Raw genomic sequence first — 24,838 nt, forward strand, 5'->3', positions numbered from 1 at the left:
TATAAGCCAAAAAAATCTGTTATTCTTGGTCAAACATAGCACCTTTACATTATTTTACATCATTATTTTGGCCCTACTCCTATTCTTTCATATGATGCACTCACAAAGAAATACATACCGTAAAACTTGATATGTTGCTACAGTCCTCTTGTGGTGAAAGATTAAACATATAAAAAGCTTTAAATGAAAGCTTCTGTTACACAAATCTGTCATCACTCAAATTCCTGCAGCCGGTCACTCTTACAAAGTTTTAACTACTAGATCTCCAATTATTTTGCAAAAATAGGTTGAGGCTGGCATGTTGCAAAGGCTAATGCTGTACTTACTGTTTTTTTTTTCAAATTCAAATCAGTCAGCACCTTTAAATAACACCTGGTAAAAAGTCATATAGCAACAGGACTATAGCAGACATCACATGTAACACTGCTATTTTATGAGATTCCTTTAAAAGCGTTTTCGTCTCCCACAAAAATCTCAAAAATAAAAAGTGCACAGTTTTTATGCCTCAAATGCATGTTGTAGTGAGCAGCCCCACATCCTTGAATACTACAATACAAATGGATATCTAACACTTACGCAGTGCTTTTGAATAATAAGATAACACATGTGATCTCTTTTAGAGCAGGTTTAACCAAGCAATATTTATTTTATTTCACCAAGGAATAACACTGGAAACTTGAGTGACAGAAGCCTCTTATTTTCAAACAAAACTTCCAACAAAACCTAGAAACAAAACCAATGAATTTGTAATCATGCTGTCATCCATAAACTACTTACTTATATACTGATTCCATCAGGTACAGAAAAGAACCAACCTATAAGTCACCTTGTAATCCATTCCAAAATTCTTCTACTTATGAAACCTGAAAGGCCACATTGGTCACATTCATAAACCAAGCACTAAAAGAAGTTGGGCCTGTGTTAATTTGTGTGCTCTTCTCACTCAGCCTTTAGCTTTGTGTTTTTCTCTCTGATTATCCAGGCGGTAAGGGGCAGAAGGTGGATATGTAACCACTACTGGGGGAAAGCTCTGCTGAGAAGGTGTCTCAGTTAGTGACATTTTTCAGCAATCTGTATCACAGCTAATCAAATGAAACAGCTGCAGAGCAACAGAGGTGCTTTATATATATTCTGGCACAATGCAGAGCAGAACAGTAGCAGGGTTCATTGAAAATGAGATTGCTCACAAGGTCAAGTGCAGTGCTGTCTGTGACACAGCATAGGCTGCTGTTTCTGTGGCCTGGTGATGAACTTTTAAATCTATTCTCAGATGAGCACTCTGCGCCAAGTTTTTTGTTTTGTATTCTTACTAGCACTTCTGCAAGCTCTTGTCGTTTTAATTCTAATGTTGTGACCAGTACAGACCGGTTCAGACCAGTACAGCCTGAGGACGAAAACTGTTACAAACAAATCCCACCTCACTGGAGGAACTCAACAACCATTTTACATTTCACTGGCAAAAATTTTGAAAAACAGAGAGCAGCCCCACATCCTTGAATAATACAATACAAATGGATATCCAACACTTACACTGTGCTTAAAATTGTGAAAAACAGCATTCCTGTGCTCGTCCTCCTCTGTAATCAGTTTTTTGACTTGCTATGTATTGAATACTAGGAATATCAGGAGTATTGCATATACTTTTAAAAGTTTTGTACTTTATTTCTAATATACTGTATTAAAAATTAAAGTGTTATTCTCAGGAAGCTTTAACACATTCATTCATGCAAAAGCTTCTTTCTCTAAGCATCAGGTCAAGTTTGATAATCTGTGGTTTCATCTTACAGGAAACACCTACCACCTGAAAATACTGTAAACAAAGACATGAGGCTGTAAACGTGCTATTTGCTTATCAGCATGTGAAATTTTGACAGTATGAAGAGATATGTACTTATACAGCAAATTAATATTACAATTAAATGTGAGAAACTCAGAAGGTCATGAACTTTGTCATGAGAAATTTATATAACTCCCTTCTTTTAATACTTATGACTCACCTTTAATTGACTAAATGAATCACTTATCCCTGTATCTGTTAAAAATGCTATCCTGCTAACAAAGCATGCAAAAGGTGAGGCAATAACAGGAAATAGCACAGTTTCTGATAACCCTACCCTTTCTATATGTCAGTAAAGAACATGCAGAAACACCCACACTTTCCCAAGGCAAGATTTCTACAGCTTTAAAAAGCATGCACACAATGACAGAGAATTAACTAAGATAATGTTCTTTAGCTTCCAAATAATTGTTTTAGCAAAAAGAACATTAAGAGATGTACAGTATACATAGAGTGATACATTTTGATAAAAACAATAAGTGGAACACAGCTGGGTTTGCTATTGCTTTTGTTGAATGTTATTAAGAGAATCTGAAAACCCTTTGTTTTATTTTCAGTTTTACTAGACCTTTTCTATATAACCATTTACACAGGAGCAAAGCACATCAATAGACTTAAAACACTGAAATTCTGAAAATTTCCAGAAAGATATGCAAGCCAAAAAATGATTTAATCAAATAAATAATAAAGCATTAAATATAAAGCATTAAAAAGCATTTGAGCAAATGCACCTTGTGCCTTCCAGAGCAACAATGGGACAAGACAAAGAGTCTAGGGACTCCTTTTTTGCCCTGTATCTAATCTAGGCACTTAAAGAATGTGTAACACTACAATCAATGTAAATTAAACTAAGAGAAGGGGAAAAGATCTGCTGTTTTCATAGATACTGAAGAAAAGTGGTCTGGACCATTATTTGTATAGAAAATGTTTTTACCGACAAGACAATATGTACTAATTAAATTGTTCAGTGCCTATTGTGAAATTGCTTGCACAGATTTTTTTTCAGTATTTTGTCTTCAGTAAAAAACTACATTGAGTATGCATTTTCATTTGATGGAAACTGGCAGCTGAAAATTACTACTTAAAACCTCTGTAGGTGACAGATGAAGGCTATGATTAACAGGTTCTAATTTAAAGATAAGAGGAGATTCGATTTTATTTATTTTTTTCTTTTTAAAAAAGCCTCAAACACATACATCATGAACATAGAAAATTACAAAATGTTTACATCATTCTGAAAACTGCAAATAAGATTGCATCTACAGTGAATTTTACAAAGCATTGGAGAATATACTTTTTTATTTCTAACTATTTCTGATTTTTTTTCCCCAATTTTATATGTGCCCAATTTGGAATCGTCATTCATCAACCAATTTAGTCGGTGAGTGCTATCCCTGTACTGCACATGGAGAATGTGGAACTAGGTATTCACTACTCTGACATGCTCCCCCATCAGGTTCACTTGTTATTTGACTAGCTCTACACAGTACTTTTCAGAGGAAGTACTGTTTTTCACTGACATCACCACAGAGCTCACAGGTATTCCATAAGTGCCATGACTTCCTGTTGTGTGGCAAAAAAAGCAGCGTTGCCACTTTATAGTCTTATCACACCAGATATCAGAAGCTAAGCAAGGCTCAGTCAGGCCAGTACCAGGACTGCATGAAAAACCAGGCTGTTTTTTTAGTGCAGGTGGCCTAGTTCATGGCACTCTCCCCTGTGTGCTAAAATTTCCAAACCAATGCCGCAGTGTGGTCAGAGGGGATGCTGTGCTCTAACAGGTGCTATCTTTCTAATGATATATTAAACTGAAATTCTGACAAGAGGGGCTTGAATGCTCGTATGCCACCTTTATGTGAAGCTATTTGGGATCCTTCAGGATGCAATCTACTATAGAAATGCAAGCTATTATTATTATAACCACATAAACCATGACCAACTCTAATCCATCCAACCCCAGTGGCACTGAAACAAAACGAATGCCAGTGCCTGAGGACTCCTAGTTATGGTTCGTTAATGACAGGCCGAATCCAGTGACACCAGACATACAATCCAAGCAAACGCCTTTACTGATTGAGCCAGTCAGGAGCCCTTCAACATTAATCCATGCCGACGTAATAGAAAAAAAAATCAGTGCACAATACAACATACACAAACTGATAGAAATGTGGCAGCCTGAGGTGGTAGACTAGAAAGGAAGGAAATGATTGGATTTATTGTTTTGATCATACGATATGGTCAGTATTGGCAGAAAAATACAAACCTCTTAACTGACAGTTAAAAGGTTGCAGTGCCCTGAAACCATGTGTAACCATAAAGACCTTTAGCTCGTCAACTGGTGTGAAAGAACTGATTTCACAGTTGCAAAACAGTTCATAAAAGGTGCTTGATAAAGCTGCAACAAAACCTGTGGAAGTCCCCGATGACACAAACCATACCATTTTTCCTAACCTTGTCCTGTATCTTGATGCAATATATACAGTACAGTACATATAAACCTGATGAAAAGCAAAACAACTCGCATTCGCTTGTTCTTCAAATTTTAGGCACTTTTTTCATCCTCTTTAACGCGCACTCAATTTAATATTCCGATGCAGACTCCTTTTAAGATAAGGACATAATTAGCACACGCTTAAGTGACACAAATCGAGATAGGCTATAAACGTAGCTGAGATACATGTAAATTAGAGGTTGCACTGTGTGGCTAGAGATTGTGCAGAGAGTGGTACTAAGAAAGACAAGCGGTACTGACAAGAGACTGGCACTGCTGCTTCTTTCAATAACTGTAGCAGTTACTAATTTCAACAAGCAAAATCTATATATTCAGGTTGCAGCTAATGAAGTGGATGTCTCATTCTAAACCAAAGCTGAGTTCGACTGCATGCCAAAGAAATCTGATGGACCGAATATTGCACACTGTGTAAAACAAGCAAGTCCTGTGAAGTATATAAAAGGAAAAGTGATTATGGGTAATCACTATCAAGCTTAATTCACTTAGTATGTTATTTAATTTAGGCTCATGGCTATTTCTTTGTTACTTGCAAGGGAAAAACAGATGTCAGACCACTCTTACAGAGAGTGATACAAAAGGGCATTACATAAGAAATAAAGCTGTATTAAGTCTGTTTGGCCAATTATTGTCTTCTACCTTAATTTTAACAATGTTGTGATGGATAAGGAGGACCCTGCTGTCTAGAATGGGTTTCTCAGATGTAAACTATCAAATCTTTATTTAGGCTTTTCAGGTAGTTATGAGCTTTGAAAACTGAAAGATGAAGCAGCAATGAAGTCACCACGAAAGAATATGACAGGCCTAGCAGATGTTGGGGAGGTGGGCTGTTTCAGTCTTAAAGGGGAACTGAAGTCCCAATTTCTCAGACCAGTTATTAAATCTCAGTAACAAAATAAACTAATTGGAAAAACTCTATCCCAAAAAATATTTTAGCCTCCATTGCAATGTTTCTTTTCTATTCTTCTCTTAGCCTTCCTTACGTCCTTTTTTTATCTGTGCTTACAATGTACTGTATTTCTTTTTTTAACCCAATCGTGTTTCTAGACAATATTCAAAACATACTTCAAATCATAACATAATGTCTTGCAAATTTATTCATACTATTAAATATTTGGTATTTCCTTAGGGATATTAATAAATATGGAGGGCAATGTATTAAGATTAGAGTTCCCTAAATTTACTCTCACGTCTGTTTTCCTTACTCTATTTTGACTGTATGGGAAGACTAGATCAATGCAACCATTCCCTATAATAATACTATTAATAACTTACACTTATATAGTGCTTTTTCTGGACACTGCACTCAAAGCACTTTACAGACTACCCTCCACTACCACCAATGTGTAGCCATCACCTGGATGATCCGATGGCAGCCACAGAGCTCACAGTACTCTCACCACACACCAGCTATCAGTGGGGAGTGGAACAGAGTGTGTAAGCCATTTCATAGATGGGGGTTATTAGGATGCCAAAAATTGTTAAAGGCCACTGGGAAATTAGGCCAGGGTACCTGGGTAACACCCCTATTCTTTTCAAGAAACACGCTATGATTTTTAATGACCACAGACCTCGTTTTTACATCTCATCTAGCACCTTTTTACAGTATAGCATCCCCATCACTATACTTGGGCATATACACACAGACCGTATGGTGAGCGCCCCTTACTGGCCCTACTAACACCTCTTCCAGCCGCCACCTTAGTTTTTCCTAGGAGGTCTCCCATCCAGGTACTGTCCAAGCTCACACCTGCTTAGTTTCTGTGGGTTGCCAGTCGAGAGTTGCAGGGCAACATGGCTGCAATAGTAGACATACTAAAAATCGAGAACGGAGGCAAGCATTACACATGAAATCATTTCAGTTTCAGCTGCCATAATTTTTTATGTTTTTTTCCCAATCTATGAGGACTTTTAAAATCTCACAAGAATTATATTCCTACTTTTAGACATGTATCTGTGATCCCATTATCTAAGATTGCATTTGATATCACAATTTGTTGATCCTCACAACTAACACTATGTCCTTTGAATGTGTTCTTCAGAAATCGGACACATTTACATTCAGAGATTCTTTATTCATCTGTATTTGCTTCCTATGGCTGAAATTTGTGTAATGTAGTGTTAGTTTTTTCTGTCTCTTCAGAATTCCACTAAATGTGCGTTACTATCATGTTTGAGTTACATCACAAACTCATGCAGTAGTGTTGGTTACTTACATTCTGGGTTCCCAATACTAATAGCATTTAGGTGGAAGCATTCAATCACCTGATACTTTAATACTTTTTTTCCCCCTTGGGTTCTCTTTTCACAGTCTGTCTCTTTCTCTGCAGATTTTCCTTAGATTTTTCAGCTTACCATTGTAGTTTAAAAGCTTTTATATTTCTCCTTAGATCCTTAACCCAAGCCAACTGCTCATTCTACTAAAATGTAATTCATCTTGTCGGTATAGACAACCTTTGCCATAGAAAGGTTTTCAGTGGTCAAGAAATCTAAACATTCTTCAGCACACCACATCCTCAGTCATGTGCTGAGAGCAGGTCACAAATCATAACAGCAGCTGCCTCAACTTGTGAACCAGTCAAGGCAAGTAACGTGAGAAGTGCTAAGAGAAGAATCTCTCAATTATCTATATATAACTGAAAAATTGAAAAGGTTTTCTTACAACATGAAACCAAGAGACGGACCATCCATTTCCTGGACTGCCTTAACTCTAACGCTGTATGTATTTAATATATGTATTTAATAGGCCCTTTTTTCCAAATGTCTCACAATACAGTTTTTCCCATAATCTAGAAGAGTGTTCAACAGAATACCATTATTACAAAAAAGGTGTTATAAAGTCCCCATATAAATTTAAATAAACTGAATGCCTGAATTTAGTTTGAAAACTCAAGCTTGGCAATTATGAAATGTTACAATTGCTACCATTATACCAGTGACACTGCAATGTCATTTTTAAACATTTATGTGGCAAAAACACAAAATCACAAAATGAAAGCCCGAATTATTTTCTCTCATTAATAAAGAAAGAATAACATTACTGATTTTTTTAAAGATCAGTATCATGTTCTATTATCAGGAAACTTTTAAAAAACAGGGAGAATACTTTCAGTAAATCATAGCAGTACATGTCCTAAAATACTCATGAGAAACTGATTTTGATTTTAATCACTAATGTCACTAATTTACATTTAAAAATACAGTTTACAAGAATAAGGTGTAGATTGTCGTCAGATTCAGGCTAGCCCCTACATTAGTCCTTGTAGTTTGATCATGGGCATGCAGTTTAAAAGGTCAACCCCGATTTAATGATCATGTACTTAATAAAGGCAATTAACTATTTAAATTATTTTTATATTTGTTTTAACAAAGATATAAGAATGTGCTAAAAAAGTTAACATCTCTTCTTTCTTTCAAAGATTAGATAGTTTCATCATAATATTCTGTACTACTGTTATATTAAATGTATGTCAGTTTTATTTATTTTTTTAACATGTCAGATGTAAAATGGCTGTAAACATCCACTTCTGTAAATAAATAGATTATAATTAGCTAACGTGAGGTGTTGATTTCTTAATTCTTTAATTAAGAGTAATTGAAGTGGCTTAAAGGATATTTTGGATGTTTCAGAATGAAAAGCTTGTTGGATGTTCTGATTAATCTGTGAATTTCATGGGCTTCAGATGTAAGCCATTCACATTTACAAAAAAATCTAGATTTTTATAATACACTAGTATCATTAAGTAAGTGCCCTTACTACAAGAAAACTAAAATGAATTTGAAAAGACTTAATAGTTGAAAAAAATATTATTTCAGAAGGGTTTGCACAGAATATTAAACATTAAAACATTTGGAAACATGCGTGGTTAAGATGTACAGTACTGTCTAAGAGGAATTCAATTAAATTATTGTAAAGGATTTTGTAAAAAAAAATAAAGAAAACTGAACTATTTACAAAAAATGGTTGAAAAAAAATGGTTTCTGTGACACTGTACAGTTCGTTAGCCAGAAATGAAATGCGTCAGATTTTAGGATCTATGTTGTCATCTTTTCTGAAAAGTATTAACAGCTGAGGAGTTCTCAAAATTAAGTACACATACTATTTTTGTCTTCTTTCAGCTACAATATTTTGAAAACATATTGCAACAACAGCATGATTAAATACTCCAGTAAAACAAAAAATAATTTAAAATTGGTCTCCCCCCCCCCCCCCCCCTTCTGTTGCTTAAGCTGTTTCACATCAAGAAATTGTGAAGTCATGAATGACCTGAAACGGCCTGCCGAATTCCAAATGATTGAGGAATTAAAGTATGAAATTAGGTCGCTGTGACTGGTGCATTGCAACATGTACAGCAACATCTGCATTTCATTTGCACTGGACTGTTCAGAATGCTCTATTTCTGTCCCTAAAACCTCCAAAATCTTCAAAGGTCAAAACAGCATTCTTGCCAAAGGAGGTAGTGTTCTTCAATAGCTATCATACTTACATTGGATCTCCTATAATTTCACATTTTGCCAGTATTATTATTTTTTTAAATTATACTGGGCAAGCTTGATGGAACAAGTTCAAGCAAGGTCTAATCACACACTGCATCCTGTGGAATAGTTGCAGTGCAGCTGTGTTATAAAGAACATGGTAAAGATAAACTTCAGAGTTCCCTGTGCTACTTTCAACCCTACCCTATCGAGCTGTATTGGCCTTTGTTGATAAGCACCCTGTTTCCAGCAGCTTAGTCAGAAATTTCACTTTCTCATGCCATTTCAAAATCTGTGCAGTAAGATTACTTGTGGTTTTTGGGTCCAAAATCCTTTATGCATCCTTTTAGCCCTGCATAAACAGGTTAAATTGTATGTTGTTAGAATACTAATGTTTTCTTTGTGTGAAAGTGTGTTGTGCTGATCAGAAACATAAATCTTACAGTCCCTGTGTTATTCAAGTGAAAAAAATACAAATGCCCAGAGTCAGGTGCAGTAATCACAGACATTAACCACTGAAAGTACAAGGGTTCTACCTACAGAATCATTTATGTCAATAAGTATGGATGGATTATGCATTAGAGTAAATATTAAAATTTTTGTATATAGTAGCACATTAAAAGATTTTAAAAAATAAAAATTAGAAACTTCAATAATACCTTCTACTGTATATCATGCATCGCCTGACACCACTGATATGCAAAAATGTAAATAAGACAGAAGGGTTGAACTGGAAAAGGCTCGTCCAGTACATTCCAAAAGCCATTATTTCTGACGACTGTGAACTATCTTCAGATACCATTTCAGTGTTCTGTGCTACAGAAAAAAAGGCTAATTTAAGTGATCTTGCAAAAGGCATGACTGCAGGTACAGTTGTCTCTGTTGCACTGCTCAAGACTTGGCTAATGTGTCAATTCAGACAGCCACAGGAGTTACAGCTATACCTGTAGAAAAACCAGAATGCGCAGAATGACTCGGTGGTCTTCAAGAAGATCTGTGAATTTTATGGAATGGTTGCAAAATGCTGCACATATTATAGTCACTGAAAGTTGACAGCCCCTGGGTGAATATATTTCATTATTCAAATACTGTATAAAAAGACATTCATATTGTATTAATTTTATTTATATATATTTATCCTTTAAGAGTTTCAATTAATACTTTTAAGTTCTAAATAAATACACATTAGTGACTGAAACTAGAATTTAAACAGAAATTCTGATTATTTCACTGCCTACTAGCTTTCCTTGTAAGACTGCAGATGATGTAGTATTTTATATACATTTTAAAACTATACTATAGACAAAAGGGATGGATTGGTTATGACACTGCTATTGTACTTCCTAAATGTTATTAAAAAGCAGTTAATATTTTAGTAACATTAAATCACACATCAATTCTTCACAAAATTTAAAACTGGAAAAATATCCCCTATACTTGATGTATCTCACAAATTAAGAGTAAGAATGGTATTGGTATTTGGGATGGAGAGTTTGAAACTAGATTTGGGTCTTGAAATAAAAATGTAGTATAAGGCTTTGCAGGAAAAATAGTATGGATTTGTTGCAGAAACAAAAATAAAACAGGACTATTATTTATGCCGTATTCTATTCTAGATTCTATTCAAATCTTGCTGAGAAGTGTTACTGTTATAAATTTGGTGCTTTGTCATTTATGTGCTTTATACTACACACTATAACTACTGCATACCAGTGGTGTGTTCATACCTATAGACTCCAGTGCACAGTCTCAGAATCAAAAAGAGCACTGCACATTTATATTATGATAGAAAATATTTGGATTAGAGACTAAAGTGTGAAAAAAACAGCATGGTTACACTGGACAATGAGGCTGGTTTCCTTCTTTTCTCTCCACTGGGGGCAGACTAAACATATTTTATCAACAACTTAACTGGTAAATACAAAATTACATAACCGAACGGCAGATTCTCATATCCTTCCATGCAGGCCACAGAAAAGAGAAAGACTGTTCAATTTGCACTGCTTGTTTAAACACAATTAAATTGAGGTTTAAACAGTATCTTAAGCAGCCAGTATAGAGTAGTTAAATTTAATAATATCAAAGGCTTGAACTGTACTTTGTAGTAACTTAGTCATAGCCTGGATAAACCAAATGACAGCATGCCTGATATCTCCAATAAAAAATTGTTATAGCTATTTTACTTGTATTATTTGCAGGAAACTGAATGAATGCTAAACTAGTTATTAGATGAGGGTTCTGCCTATGAATAAGCAGGAGACAACAAATTCTACCATCTTTTTAGCTATTCAACATTTTCTAGAAACACAGGATCAGAAAGTGTTTCTGCTTTGAAGCATTTTTTTCCAGTAGTAAAATCTACACTTTAAATGTAAAAAAAACAAACTTAAGATTTTACATTTTGATGCCAGCTCTTGATTTCAGACATGCCAAATTGGTTTGTACTTTTATTAATCTCTGTGGGATCATCAGCTTGATTTTAAGGGAATTAAAGAGAGGACCAACATGGTTTCTTTGGGTTAAAATCCCTACACGTACAAATACGAGGCAAAGCAAGTGCTCCCCTTTTCATCCAAAGAAATAATAGTAAAAAAATCCAATGATGCTTTGTGGCACACCTGTCAGTCATAGATGCATCTTCCATGAAGTATCATTTATCTGCTTTAATTATTCCCCCGCTGGCTATTTTGTTGTTCATTCTTAGTAAAGCTGTGCTTTTAGTGCATCAAAATATCACATTGGCTTTGTTGAATGCGCTGTTGCTTACTTTTATGATGCAATAGACAAGATGAGGATTAGCCCTCAGAGCACAGCAATAATGCATAAACTCTTAATCTACAGTTTACAATTCTGCAGATTACTTTACGAGTTTAACTCAGAGGCTCAAATGAAAAGGAAGAAGATTCCTTCTGTTACATGAATATGAATAATGTGTTTTTTTTTATTTTGTATGCGAATATGAGATGGTGGTTACAAAATCTAACCCACTAAATAATTTCATTTAGAACTACAGAGAAAAATCACCAAACCTTCTCTATTTCATAGTACTTAATTAGGAGATCTTTTGGAAGGAGGGACAGTTATTTACATGCAATGAACATGCAGCAGCTTACAGTTAAGACTATTTGTGCATTTTTGTTCCAAAGGAAAACAATGTAATAAATATTTCTTAACAAAGCATTAAAACAACACTGGTTAGTAGACTGAATAGGCCTGGCTCTGGTGTTAACACTGCCAAGAGATAGAGCTGGATGAAAGAAGGAGGGTATCTCACAGCTTTATAGCAGTTCTTGGTTAATTAAGCATGTGATGGGCAAATTCTAACTTCAAAGCAACCTCTGTGGGCAATTGGTTTTTATTGTTGACTATATCCCTCGTTTTGGAAGGAAATAACAGCTTCCCTGCTGGGTGGAGCTCTCAGTTCAAGCCCACCTTTTTTACATTTACTGTGAACTTACGCCATTGATCTTTCAGTAGATTTGAGCAAGAATTTAATGAAAAGTGCCCTAGTAAGACACGTCACCATTTGTTTTTTCCACTTCAAAGAAACAGATAGTTATCTATGTTTGTTACAATTGTAATGGCATTGTACAGATTTTATACATGCAGACACAAAGGTACGGAAGGACATATACACTTCCTTGAGTGTATAATGATGCGCTCAGAAAAGTCTGTTTCCAATGGAAAAGCCTTATTCCTGTTAAATGATTTGTTGTGTATATTATGAGAGGATGCAATATGGGTTTAGATAATGACAGTTTAAATATTATTTATGCAATTTAACTTGATTGGTGAAAATTAAAGTGCAAAAAGCATAAATACATGTTGAAAATTGTATTTGCAAAGTAAATTTTATGCACAGGTATCCACTTTGGGTAATTTTAATAACTTTGGGGAATTTAAGAATTCCAATGAATGTGTACATATGGGAATAAACTATTCTACTACTTTTAATCTTCTTTCAGTGGTGCTGTGACTTCAATGGTGGGATCATTCATTGCTCAGTCATGAAAATCAAGACAAAGGTTCACCTCAACTTTGGTTATATCGTATGGATGCATAGTAGAAGTCACAGAAACTATGAAGAAGTATGAAACTAAGCCAAATATTTAAGCTCAGTGATTTTTTAGGGTTAATAATAACCCTTAAATCTGTGTGAAATGTGGGAAATTTAAAGGACCAAAACATGGTATTTAGACAGCAAGTAACTCAAGAAATAATTGTGTACATACAGTTAAGTCTTCTGGAAAGTTCAATGCAAAAAGCATTAGAGAAATTATCATATTCCTTTATGATTTTAGATGCTTGTCCCTTTTAAAGTAGTCAAGCATTCACTATCAAATTGCTCACGAATTGTTAGATTGTAATGTACCTACTGTATGTAGTGCCGCAACTCTCCAAACTGTCCAACTCTCTGATTAACCTACAAATTGCCTTCAGACTAAGAATGTAAAAAACTTCCATATCAAGAAAGAACTGAAACACTTTACAGGTTGTGAAACAGAAAGCTGGGTATTGGCAGACATAAGAAGTTGTAAAAAACGATCCGGTGATTTGTCACTTGCACTGATGAATGTCACCATCATCTCTAATGAATTGTAGTTGTCCTTCTCATTTGACCCTCCCTCAGTCACATGTGTGTATAGTAGCCCAGACGATGAAATTGTATAAGGGAAAAAATTGTGAGCAGTAGCATAATAGCATATGGGGCCATTAATTCCCACTAAAAGATTTGGCTTGCTGTTATTGTTAGTAATGGGCACCATATTATGCTGCCTGGACTTTAACATGTGCCCTACTCACTATTAAAGAACCCACATCCTTGTCATATGTTAATATTTCAATATGATCTTGCTCAACCCCAAAATGATTAGGCTCACTTAGTCCCACTCCAATTTTTGATTAACATTTTACACTGACCCACTGTATCAGTGGAACCTTAACAAAACTAAACACTTGTGGGACAATTTGCATTTATATGGTGCGTTATGTGTCAGTACTGGAAAGATACATAGATGATTTTTAAAGATTGACTTAAAAAGGCAACCTTGTGATCTCTCTGCAACTTCTCTGTCTGCCCATACTTGTCTAGTGCATCTTGACAACAATGCTCTAGGAGTGATTTTCAAACTTGATACAAGTATGCAATTAAGAAATCAGTAAATTTATAGAGGGAAGAGGCAATTTTAGCCATCTAACTTTTTTTTTTTGAGTGGAGAATTTAGTTACTAAGAGCCAAACCTCATGTCTTTTAAAGGATTTTGAATCCTTAAACCAGGTACCTTGTCAGTCTCCTTTGGTCAAGACTTAAACGTTTTAGCTCTTTTAGCCTGTCAGGGAACACTCTTGCAATACTTTTGTATTAAGATTACCAGACCAAAACAAGGTCTTACAATTGCATTTATATTGTACAATTTTAAACACTTAAATTCTAACTATATCTCCTAACCAGAAAAATAAAAGATTAGCAAACACTGTAATAGACCCAACAGTGCTTGTCATTCAAGGCAAACTCCTGATAGATTATATTTAATGTGAACAAGTGCATACTGATACTTGCAGGTAACAAAAACCACACATAGAAAAGGATAAGGCATATGAAAAAGATATCTGTCAACGTTACTACATTATTTTTATCTTCCAGATAATGCAGAGAAGCAATAATAAAAACAAATGATACATGGAGACATTGCAAAAGGTGTGCACTTACCAGGGAATCCAGGGAAACTGTGCTTAAGCATTATAATGCACTGCACCTTTAAGCATGCATTTAGAATATTGATCGATTTAGGTTACGATACCACAAAAAGCCTTGGAAAGTTCAAATAAAAGCAACAAAAACTGATCCCTGGTCTCGGGGAATTGCCATATATGAACAGGTTAAGGAAGCTAAATCTATTCAATTTTGACCAGAGGAAATTAACAGAAGATCTGATGCAAGAATATAAAAGAAATATTGTCTAAGACATTTAGGGAAGTTCAATTGAAGGCACTATCTCGCGCTTAGCAGGGAAACACAAACATGTTGTCACAATCGGAAACTAAAGGACATACCATTTCTTTTACATCTGAATTTGCTAGTCTGCAGCATATTTCCAACTCCATGTTTTTTCAAAGTTTATAAAATTCTAATCCACATAAATTGAGACACTGATTCATCTAGTTTAACAACCTGTGCTGTATCTCCACATTTACCATCTTTCCTGTCTGTTCAGAACAAAACATATCCACTAATGTTTTCATCACTGTCACTTTTATCTATGTTTCAGTAACTCCAACTCCATCATAGTCACCCACTAATTCATCAACTTCTATTTGCTGTATTTTATTCTTAACACTCCTAGAATTTAGACATAACCACTTAATTACCTGTTCACCTGGCATCTTGTATTTCCCTGAGTTACTCTTTATGGCTGCGTTTTGTGAGTTAGTCTATAAAATGTTTTTTTTATAAAGTATACACAAGTTTTCTATATAATGCTGTTAAAGAGCAATATCAAATCCCTGTATGTTATTTCACAGCTCATTATACACTACAGTAAAGGCAGAAGTTCTTGATTTATAATCATTTTCTATTTTCACCATTTTTGTTAAATCAAGAGATCTTAAATTATACCTTGAAAAATAAACTAATGACTTTTTTGAAAACCAACTTGTAAATAACAACCTGTGCAAAAAGCATGTGAAAGAATTCAACAGAATTTCCAAAAGCTTAACAAAAATTGAGATTGAGATGTGTGAGTTTGTAGCTCCACACTCTGATAAAAAAGGAGAAAAGGGGAAAACTCCTCTGAAGAACGTTTTTTTTACTAAAACAATACATATTTCCAATTCTTTTGTATGTATCAAATACAAAGGGAGCTAGAGTAAGGATGTTTGTCTCAAATACTTAACACTTAGTATTTTATAATCTGCCTTTTGAACTTAAGGACAAGCTATGAAATGTATTAAAATAAACCTAATTGAAAGAAAAACTCATTAACTGCACTTATTACACACCATACTTTCTTGTTCATTTTGAATTGTGAATTATTATTGCAGACATGAATATCCATATTGAAGCACAATGATTTTTGTCAGCATTCCAATACTATTTAACTGTCTGGGGAGGGATGAAAAAAAAACAATCATTTTCCTTTTAGAGCTCATCTTTATTTCATTTTTGTGACATATCTAATAGCACAATGATTGTATTTTTATTACCACTGATTGATTTTAATACCTTAACGCAATGATCAGAAATGTTTTTTTTATGAACACCTAACTACAAATTTCAACCGACAAATCATCTTTTCTACTTCTGAAACTGCTGTCTAATAAATGAACAATAAAGAGCACTATTGTTTCTGCGCAAACTTTGAAAACACTTGCTTTTAACACGGGCAAAATAAACTGTTTGACCATGAAGTGGGAAAACCACAAAACATTACTCTCCACTTTAATATGTCCTTTAATCTGGACATATCAAATCCCATCATGTTATGGTTTCTGTCACAAGACAGTTTTGAGTTGTATGGAGATTTCTCAGCAAAGTAACCTTTTTAGTGGCCTGCCTTATATTTAGCGTTTGAATACACTACTGGCTCCCCCTTGAAATAAGAATTTGAAATCAAATCTAAGAGAAAGCGGAGAAATAAATCCCCTTACTAGCTTCATGCAAAAGAATTAACACTACAGACACAATGCTACGACAGTTCATTTTGGTCTTTCACCCACCTCGGAAGTGAGGTCCCAAGATGATCTTTGATCAAGTTAATAGACACAAAAATTAAACAAAAACACAAATGTATCACAAGACCTTAGTAGAATATAAAATTGCAGAGTTGAAGTATACCAAAGTTCTTTGTCAAACGTCACAGTGGTGGAAGAAGATAACAAAATGTTGAAGATGTACAAAATGTACAAACTCGTATTCACACAGTGGTAAGCACCAACAACAAATTCACTGCACACCTGCTAAGTGGGGCTGGAAGCATATACCTCATTCTAGACACAAATCAGAGGGTTTTAACTTTGAAGATGAGCAAAAACTCAATGGTCTTGAGCATCTCAATTGTCTGATATGCATTTTTATGCAAAGAGTGGAAAATATCCATATGAATGCACATTGTGTTTCTGCATAACAACCCAGTTCTAAACGTATAGATTAATCATAATTCAGTGTAATTTGAGGCAGGCTACTGTACATTACATGATATACAGTGAATTTTGCGTGGAAATGCATTCATATGCATTATATCGCATTTCATCAATATTCACTACCCAAAATGAATTTTAAGGAATCTCCACACATTTGGAGTTTATACCCAAATACCTTATATTTCAGAGAAGGGACAATTCACCTATTCTTTAATTGAGAAAGTGCTTTATGACACATGAAAAAGTTAAAACTCAGAGATAAATGGTGCGACAACTAGATTATTTGTGTACTGTAGTGGCATGGGAGGGTGAAGACAGTTTTAAGATGCAGATATCTGTATTCCGGGTAAACTAACTCTTCTATGCTGCTGAAACATTCTAGGATGACGCTCTATTTCTCCATGCAGTCATGATACAACAAACTGAACTGCTCTAATGAGAGCACTGTCTAACAGAAAAGAGGGCATTTAAGGTTATCGCTTGTATTGTTTACATGCATTGCACTGTAAGGGAACTTCGAAACCATGCACATGCAATACATCTGTAAATATACACTGAGAAAAAACAAATCCAGAACAACCAAAATAAGTGAAAGATGTGTGGTTAATTTGTCATGATTTACTTAATGTACACAGCTACAGTACTACTATAACATTATCATATCATCAAATATCTTCTTGAGATAAACAAAGATAAATTTGTCTCTAAATTGGTACATTAAAAGATTGCTTTTGATCTCTTTAATACCAGGACAATTTATTGCACATTCTTCATTTTAATTACTAATTATCAACTTTCTATATGGGCACTTGTTAATATAATTTTGTAATACTTAAAATGTTATTACCACCAAAGAAGGTATAAATGTAGGACTGGTGATTAATAAATATAATCCAATAGCTCATGAAAAGCAAACTGATCATCAATAATTACACTGTTAATGCACAATGTAGGCTTTCAGGATATTTCGGGTTACACAGTTCCTTTCATTTTTCCTAATTGTTGTATTTAAAAATATATTTAAAAAAGTAAATAATGAAGAAAAACATTGTTGACATAAGAGATAATAAGCAGCCAAGTAAATCAAACTTCTATTTATCCATTTGATGTGGGCACAGATACAGTACAAAGTATGTGGGAAACTATTTCAGGGTAGTGCTTCAAATTGACATAGGCTAAAAAGGCATCTGATTAGTTATGAAGATCTAGTACAAGGCATATAGCATGCTTTCTCCAGTGAAGACAGAAAAAGGAAGTTGGCCAGATTGAAGACTGGCGAGGGGGGGGGGGGGGATAACAAGAAATGTTTAACTCCTCAACATAAAACCTGAGGATGATTCACTTCCATTTAACATGTTTCACCTCCTGTGGCATGGTGTGAAATCCGTCTCAAGTCAAATGAGCCAGATGGATACCACCACTTCTTAAAACCCCAATGGAACCATTCTGGTCCACTTGCTGCACAGTCGTAGCTTTAAAGGCTGGGAATTCTCTGAACAGAAATGGGCTGTGAGATAATTCTCATGGAACAAACATTTATTAGATTAACAAGATCTCTCGTCATAACTGTATTTTGTTTAGGAACAGTAGTTTGTTTGGTAACCATCCCATTAAATAGACGCTGTCAATCTAGATGTTGATGAACCATCCTTTCTTGCCCACATTATCGAACTTAATTACAATCCAATTTAAGGCAGAATTCAACTAAATGTTAGCTAAACATTTACAATTGTAACTATAGATCTCTCTTCTCAAAACAGAAATACAAGATCAGGCAATACAAAAAAACAAGATTTGAATACTCTTCGGATGTACTTGATTTTTTTTTCCATTGGCATATATTAGTAAAACACATTTCAAGGATGGAAGCAAAATACAACCTAATCTATTTAAGGAAACTCGTTTTAAACACCCTTTTCTCCTCTTTGGCTATTACCAGTATCTGCTTTCTAGAGAGAGACTCCTGCCACAGTAAATGCTTTAGAAACCAAAGCATTGTTGAGATGACACTAAAGCCAGATAAACTTGCCAGTCAGTCAGGACATAATCTCCAAACAGCCAGACAATAGCAGATTTAACTTGATAAACCCCAGCCTTTGCAAGGATTACCAGTGTTTTAGAGCTAGGAGTAATGCATATTTACGATCATGATAAATTCCTAGACAAATAGGCCACTAAAGCTATATAAATAGAAGAAATTTCCATAAGGACAGGGACTTTTCAGGAAAAAAATGATGAGCAGCTCATCAAATTAAATGTCAGCTGGGCACCAGCGAAACATAAATAGAAAGGGGTTTATACATCATATAGTTAATACAATTATAACCTGAAAAAAAAATCTAAAAATACACTCCTGGTGCAATGCCATAAAGAAACAATTTATTCCTGTTACTGCATGTGGAATCAGTCTCAGCCCATAGACTGAAAATTTCACTTATCTCAGTGCTACAGGCTCCAGCAAGTCCAACTATGCTTGATATTTTTTTTCATACTCTGACCACAGGCAGCCGCAAACTGGAAGGTAGGTTGTCATAACAATTGGTAATGCTGGCCTAATTTGTAATGTATCATCACTGCAATTTGATCTTCAGGAGAAAAATAGACACCATGGTGATGCCAGGAGAAAAAAAGAGCAGAAAGCATAGTTAAAATGTACAGACTTTAAAACGGTATGCTGTTATATAAAAAGGTGACTAATTTCTTCAATAATTTTTACTGAAAGCTTTGGTGGAGCAAGAATTTTTTTATAAGGCATTAAAGCCCTGAACAAGGCTATTGCCTTACATGCTGCATTAATGATGAAGCAGGAGTTTCAGGCTGCTTTCCATCTCCCTTGTACATGCCAAGGGGTTGGGACACAATCAGTTACAGCAATTCCCTTTTGTACTGTACCACCTCCATAGTAGATCATAGATTTGGTATACTTACAGTACAGGGAAAAAAAAGAGGGCCACTGCACAGCAGTTCAATCCATTTTAGGATTTACAAATGCCAGAATCTTGTTCAGAAGGTACTGTCGATGCTGAAATATCTGACATATTGTATCTGACTGACTGAAACAGCACAAGAGTCCAGTATTTCACATAATAGGTTCTAATCATTCAGCAACTCCTCACAAACTGAACTTGAAAAGATACGCCCTCTGTGTTACAAACTTAACTGAGAACCCAGCTTAATCATTTTTTAGGAAAATGCTAAAAACTAAAATTCACAAAGTGATAAATCAAAGCTTTGAGACATGATTCAGCTCATTATCTCCCCCCCCCCCCCCCCCCTCCCCAAAATCCATATGCATCCCCCTTAAATAGGCCTGTTATGAAGGTATAACTTATAAATGGTTGACGGGTTAATTATCATAATAGTGAAGCCTTCTGTTTTGTAAAGTGAATGAAGATGCCAAAACAAGTAGGAAAAATAATTACATCAACCCTTTATTTTTATTCATTCAACAAATGTAACAGTGCTACTGTAAATCTTGCAGTCAGGGTGGAATGTTGTAAATAATTTAAACAGCATGGACATTGCTTTGTGAAAAATTCAAAGGTTTGTGTATCTGAAATATGACATACATTAAAGAAAGCTTAAATAATAGTGATGCACAAGGCCAATGTAATACTTTGATAATTGTAACTCTGGATTGTTTTCTTCCAGGTTTAAGTGCTTTAGACAGAATGCATGTTTTCATGTAGAAAACGGAAAGATGTCCCTTTTAAAGGTAATGTAACAAATACATTAAGTTGATGGCTTACAGTGCTGTAGTCCGCTATGAAGCAAATCTTTCCTCAATTTCCAAATCTATCGCTTCTAGGTTGATACAGTACAATGCTTTAAAGACAGTCTGTAGCGTTTACAGTTGTCTACAGGGGCACATAATATGTTAGATCATCATAACCAAGGATTATGTCGCGAAAATAAAAAAGAGTTCAGTAGGTCCGTCCTTGTTTTTCACAGAAAAACAAAGCTTCTCGTGGTAAAGCCTAAAAAGTTTTCTGGCTGGCCATTCTTTTGTATGTTCGCCGCGAATAACGTTTTCACGATACAAAAGAGAAACGTTTATTCTTAAACAGTGTTAAATCAAAAGGTCCGTTTAATCTTAATTTTTTTCTAGAAACTGTGATGGGTCATTAAGTCATTACGGGAACAAGAAAATTTTTATTTTAATAATTTTGAAAGCAACATTTAGCATATACCCTTACATTTGTGACATTTCACTATGCAGACACAATAAACGCTCTGCAAAGGAAGAGAGCAATATTTACCATAAAAATACAATAATGTGAAAATGATCTTTCAAATATTAAAGATGGACATTAAATTAAAATGATTCTATCAGAATACAAATGCCAAGATAAAAAACAGAACGCACAAAAAAGTGTACTGTATGTGTAATGTGGGAAGGGGGGGCAACTCAAGATATGATTGGCTTCCAGTGACATCATCTTAGAGGTGCGCTGAAACGCAAGCAGCAATCAAACCGTGTCTGCTTATCAAAGCCGTGGAAGAAAGCCCTTTCAAACAACAAGCGATTATAATGTGAAAAACTTTGGTAGGTGCTCTGAAACGCAGAAAATTATGTGCTGTGCAGCTAGAAACCTTTGTACAGTAATGATAAAACGCAGGGGCACACTAAAAACTATCCACCTGCGTCGCAATCCAAACGGCATCTCCCTTTTCACAAGTCCAAGTCAGGGACGCTGTCCAGCTTCAAGCTTGCTGAAGAACATTTTCACTTAATCAAACTCGCAAACACCAACAACTATTTTTTTTTATTCTATAACTCATAAATATAAGAACGTGGGGCTGGAGTATAGTGAATGGATCGCCTTCTCTCAGTACCCAAAACCACTACGTTTAAGGAGAAAGAAATGTTTGGCCTGTTGATTTCAATATTGACGGGATTACACACTAACGCCTAAAACGCAGAAAACTATAAACTAACATAAATGGCTGATTAACATATACACTATTATAGTATTAAGAGTAGACATCGTACAATTCAAAGCGTGTACGTTAGACATTAAAAAGCCAAAGATTCAGTGTATTAACTCTTTGCCCTTACTGAAAGTGTTATGTAATTGAAGGAAACGTACCTTGAATCGTTTCTGATTACAGCGGTTAAATATTCCAATACTTTAATCCAGTTTCAGAACGATTTGTATCATGAAAACCACTGTAATCCGGATTTTGAATAAATCCAATGGATATAATTCCTGTGTTTATGAAGCACAAAAAAAGCACCTGAGCCAGACGTTTCCATATTTCTATTGAAGACTGTGTACTGCAGGTTACTGTAAATCCAGTAAATAAGAAGTATCCAGGAGTTTCCTTTTTATATATCCTTCTACAGCATCCTGCAAAATACCTACAAAAAATGAAAAAGAAGCGTTTTATTTTTGTAAAGGAAAGAGATTCAGTTTTACTTAACTAGAAAAAAATAGTTTATCAAAAGAGAAGTGCGTTTGACTAAACCCTTATGTAATAATAGGACGCAAAGTACAAGTTGAGACTACTTAATTCAATGTACACAGTAAAATCGACAGTTTATATTTTATCTTATATTTTACACCTTATTATTATTGTCATATTAAATGTTTTCTTTTTTTCATTTTTCTGTCAGATAACGATGCATTGCACAATCCTTTTTAATTAAACGTTCAGTAAATGCAGTATATTTTAAACAATAATTTCAAACCAACAAGATGTCGGATGGATATTAATATCAATACATAAAAGCAAATGAAAACAGGAGGACAAAAACAAAAGTTCGGTTTGTCCTGCACTAAAAAATTCAAAAGCACTTGTTTTACATGCGGGTTTATATTAAATGGGCATTGCACTCAAGCTACTCTTATTTATCTATATTGCTTTCTGGTAAGTGATGGGAAACTTGGTGTGACAGACCTACAGTAATCAATGAGGCTTATATATGAAACATTATTATGTTAAACAGTTGCTAAAATAAGTAATTTTATCATAAATCTATATCTAATAGGTAATTTTATTCAAGCTTGGTATTATACAGTACTTTCCACGAGTTACTTTATCACTTTTATTGGTTGTAAAACTACCTTTAGCAAGAATTTTGAAAGTAATGTGATCAGAAATGCATGTTTAAAAAACATCTCAGAAGCATCTGAAAACTGTTTTTAAAAACACAATTAGAAGAAAAAGTCGGTCTCCTACTAGACAAAAGGCAGTTCCATTTGTGCTGTCTAATAAAACGGCTTGAAAATCAACAGAATAGTTGTGAATATCTAAATCAAATCTGTAGTCCATTTCTTCAGGTCATTAGTACCCCCCACGAATAGGTTATACTTAGCCAATATAACTAATTTATATCCTTTGTTCAAAACTACTTTCTAAATCAACTGAAATAAACTAGCTAACACCTTTATTTGAATAGTGTCTTAATTTCTTGGAGCTCTGACAAAGAAGGTTTTACGGAGCATAGTATTACTTTTCAAGTTTCTCAAGCTGAGAACAAAGACTCGACGATGTTTTTTTAAATTCAATAACAAAGGAGAAGCACCAGACTGCTTCTACCTGTTGCATATACACTTAACTAGTTACCAGCCGATGTTTGTTTGTTTTTTGTCCATTGCTCTTTTCAATACAAACAATAATTTTTTACTAAAACAGTAATAATGACATTAATTTTGTGGATAGTTTAAAGAAAGGAAAGTACATAATTTAATAAATACACTAATATTTTTCTCCTTTCATTTTGAAACTCATTTCGTGTTACTTAAATGATACAAATGTTTTCCTGTTTCGTGATAATTGCTCAGCATAAACAATTATTTTGAAAAGTGGTGCATCTTTCGCCCTAGCGTTAATTAGTCAAATCGTCGCCGTGCGTAATGTTCTGCAAACTTCTCAAACCAATCAACTTTTGAGTTTTTTTTTCTGTTTACAGGCAAGAGAGAAGTCTCACAAATATACATACCAGGCAATCGTACTTTTCCAGATTTTCCTTTGGTCTCTAAAGAATTTAAAAGCAGATAGAAAAAAAGGATAACTGCAGTGATCCTTCCACGATCTCCCATCAAAGCTCTTCGCAGAACAAAGGAACGCTCCTCTCCGTTTTGTGCTCAACTTTGCAGGCTGACGCACCAACTCTCAGCAACTTTTTTTCTAAAAAAACAAGTCTACAACTTGAATTAAATCCCAAATAACTACAGTATTTACAAAATGTAGCTTGGACCGTACTTTTCCAGATATACTGGAAAGCCGTCATCGTCCCTCAAAAAGTTTATACGGGAATATTTTGGTTGTGTTGTTTGGTCTCTTTGTCTGCACGTGTGAAGGGGGCTCTGGCCGCGCCTTGTTCATTTCAGTTTCAGTCCCGCCCTCTAAATACAACTAAACAACAACAAAGGGAGTAACTAATGGGATTCTGTAGGTAGACCCAAATCTGAAAACCACGTCCTGTAGAGATAAATGTATTATTTTTTTATATTTGGAGGATGTTTCGAAATATAGTTTCAAGTTAGCTAGTTAATCCGTTACTTTGCAATGCTTTCAACTCTTTCTCTTACGCTGTACCTGGGAACAAATAGATTTTGGTATTCATTTTAATACCAAAGACGCACAGTACATCTCAGAAATGATCTTTATTACTTTTTTTCCTCACCTATAGTTTAATCGTTTTTATGTAACATTTTATAGCCCCAGATGTTTATTGTAATTACGGAATCCAACATAGGCAAATACAAAGTAAAGGACGAATATCTATACGATACGAAGTATTAACCTTTCTTCTATATTACAAGCATACTTTGAAAAAGTTTAAAAGAAAGAATGAATACAGGACTATATGTAATATTTCGATGCTTAATGTTCCGAGCGAAGTTCTTATGTTCTTTATGTGTATGCAT

General features: G+C 34.7%; 1 long non-coding RNA gene across 1 annotated transcript in view; it reads right to left on the minus strand.

The window, feature by feature from the left end:
* Window positions 1-24,296, minus strand: part of LOC148822944 (uncharacterized) — a 151,244-nt gene extending 126,948 nt beyond the window's left edge. The window contains exons 1-2 of the long non-coding RNA XR_016093852.1: window positions 23,908-24,296; window positions 22,052-22,323 (exon numbers count right to left, since the gene is read on the minus strand). This is a non-coding gene — a long non-coding RNA (uncharacterized LOC148822944). The remainder of the gene's footprint in view (window positions 1-22,051; window positions 22,324-23,907) is intronic.
* Window positions 24,297-24,838: the final 542 nt, after the last annotated feature.

Source organism: Atractosteus spatula, chromosome 12, assembly GCF_055471065.1.
Source record: "Atractosteus spatula isolate fAtrSpa1 chromosome 12, fAtrSpa1.hap1, whole genome shotgun sequence".
In the NCBI taxonomy this organism is placed as follows: Eukaryota; Metazoa; Chordata; class Actinopteri; order Semionotiformes; family Lepisosteidae; genus Atractosteus; species Atractosteus spatula.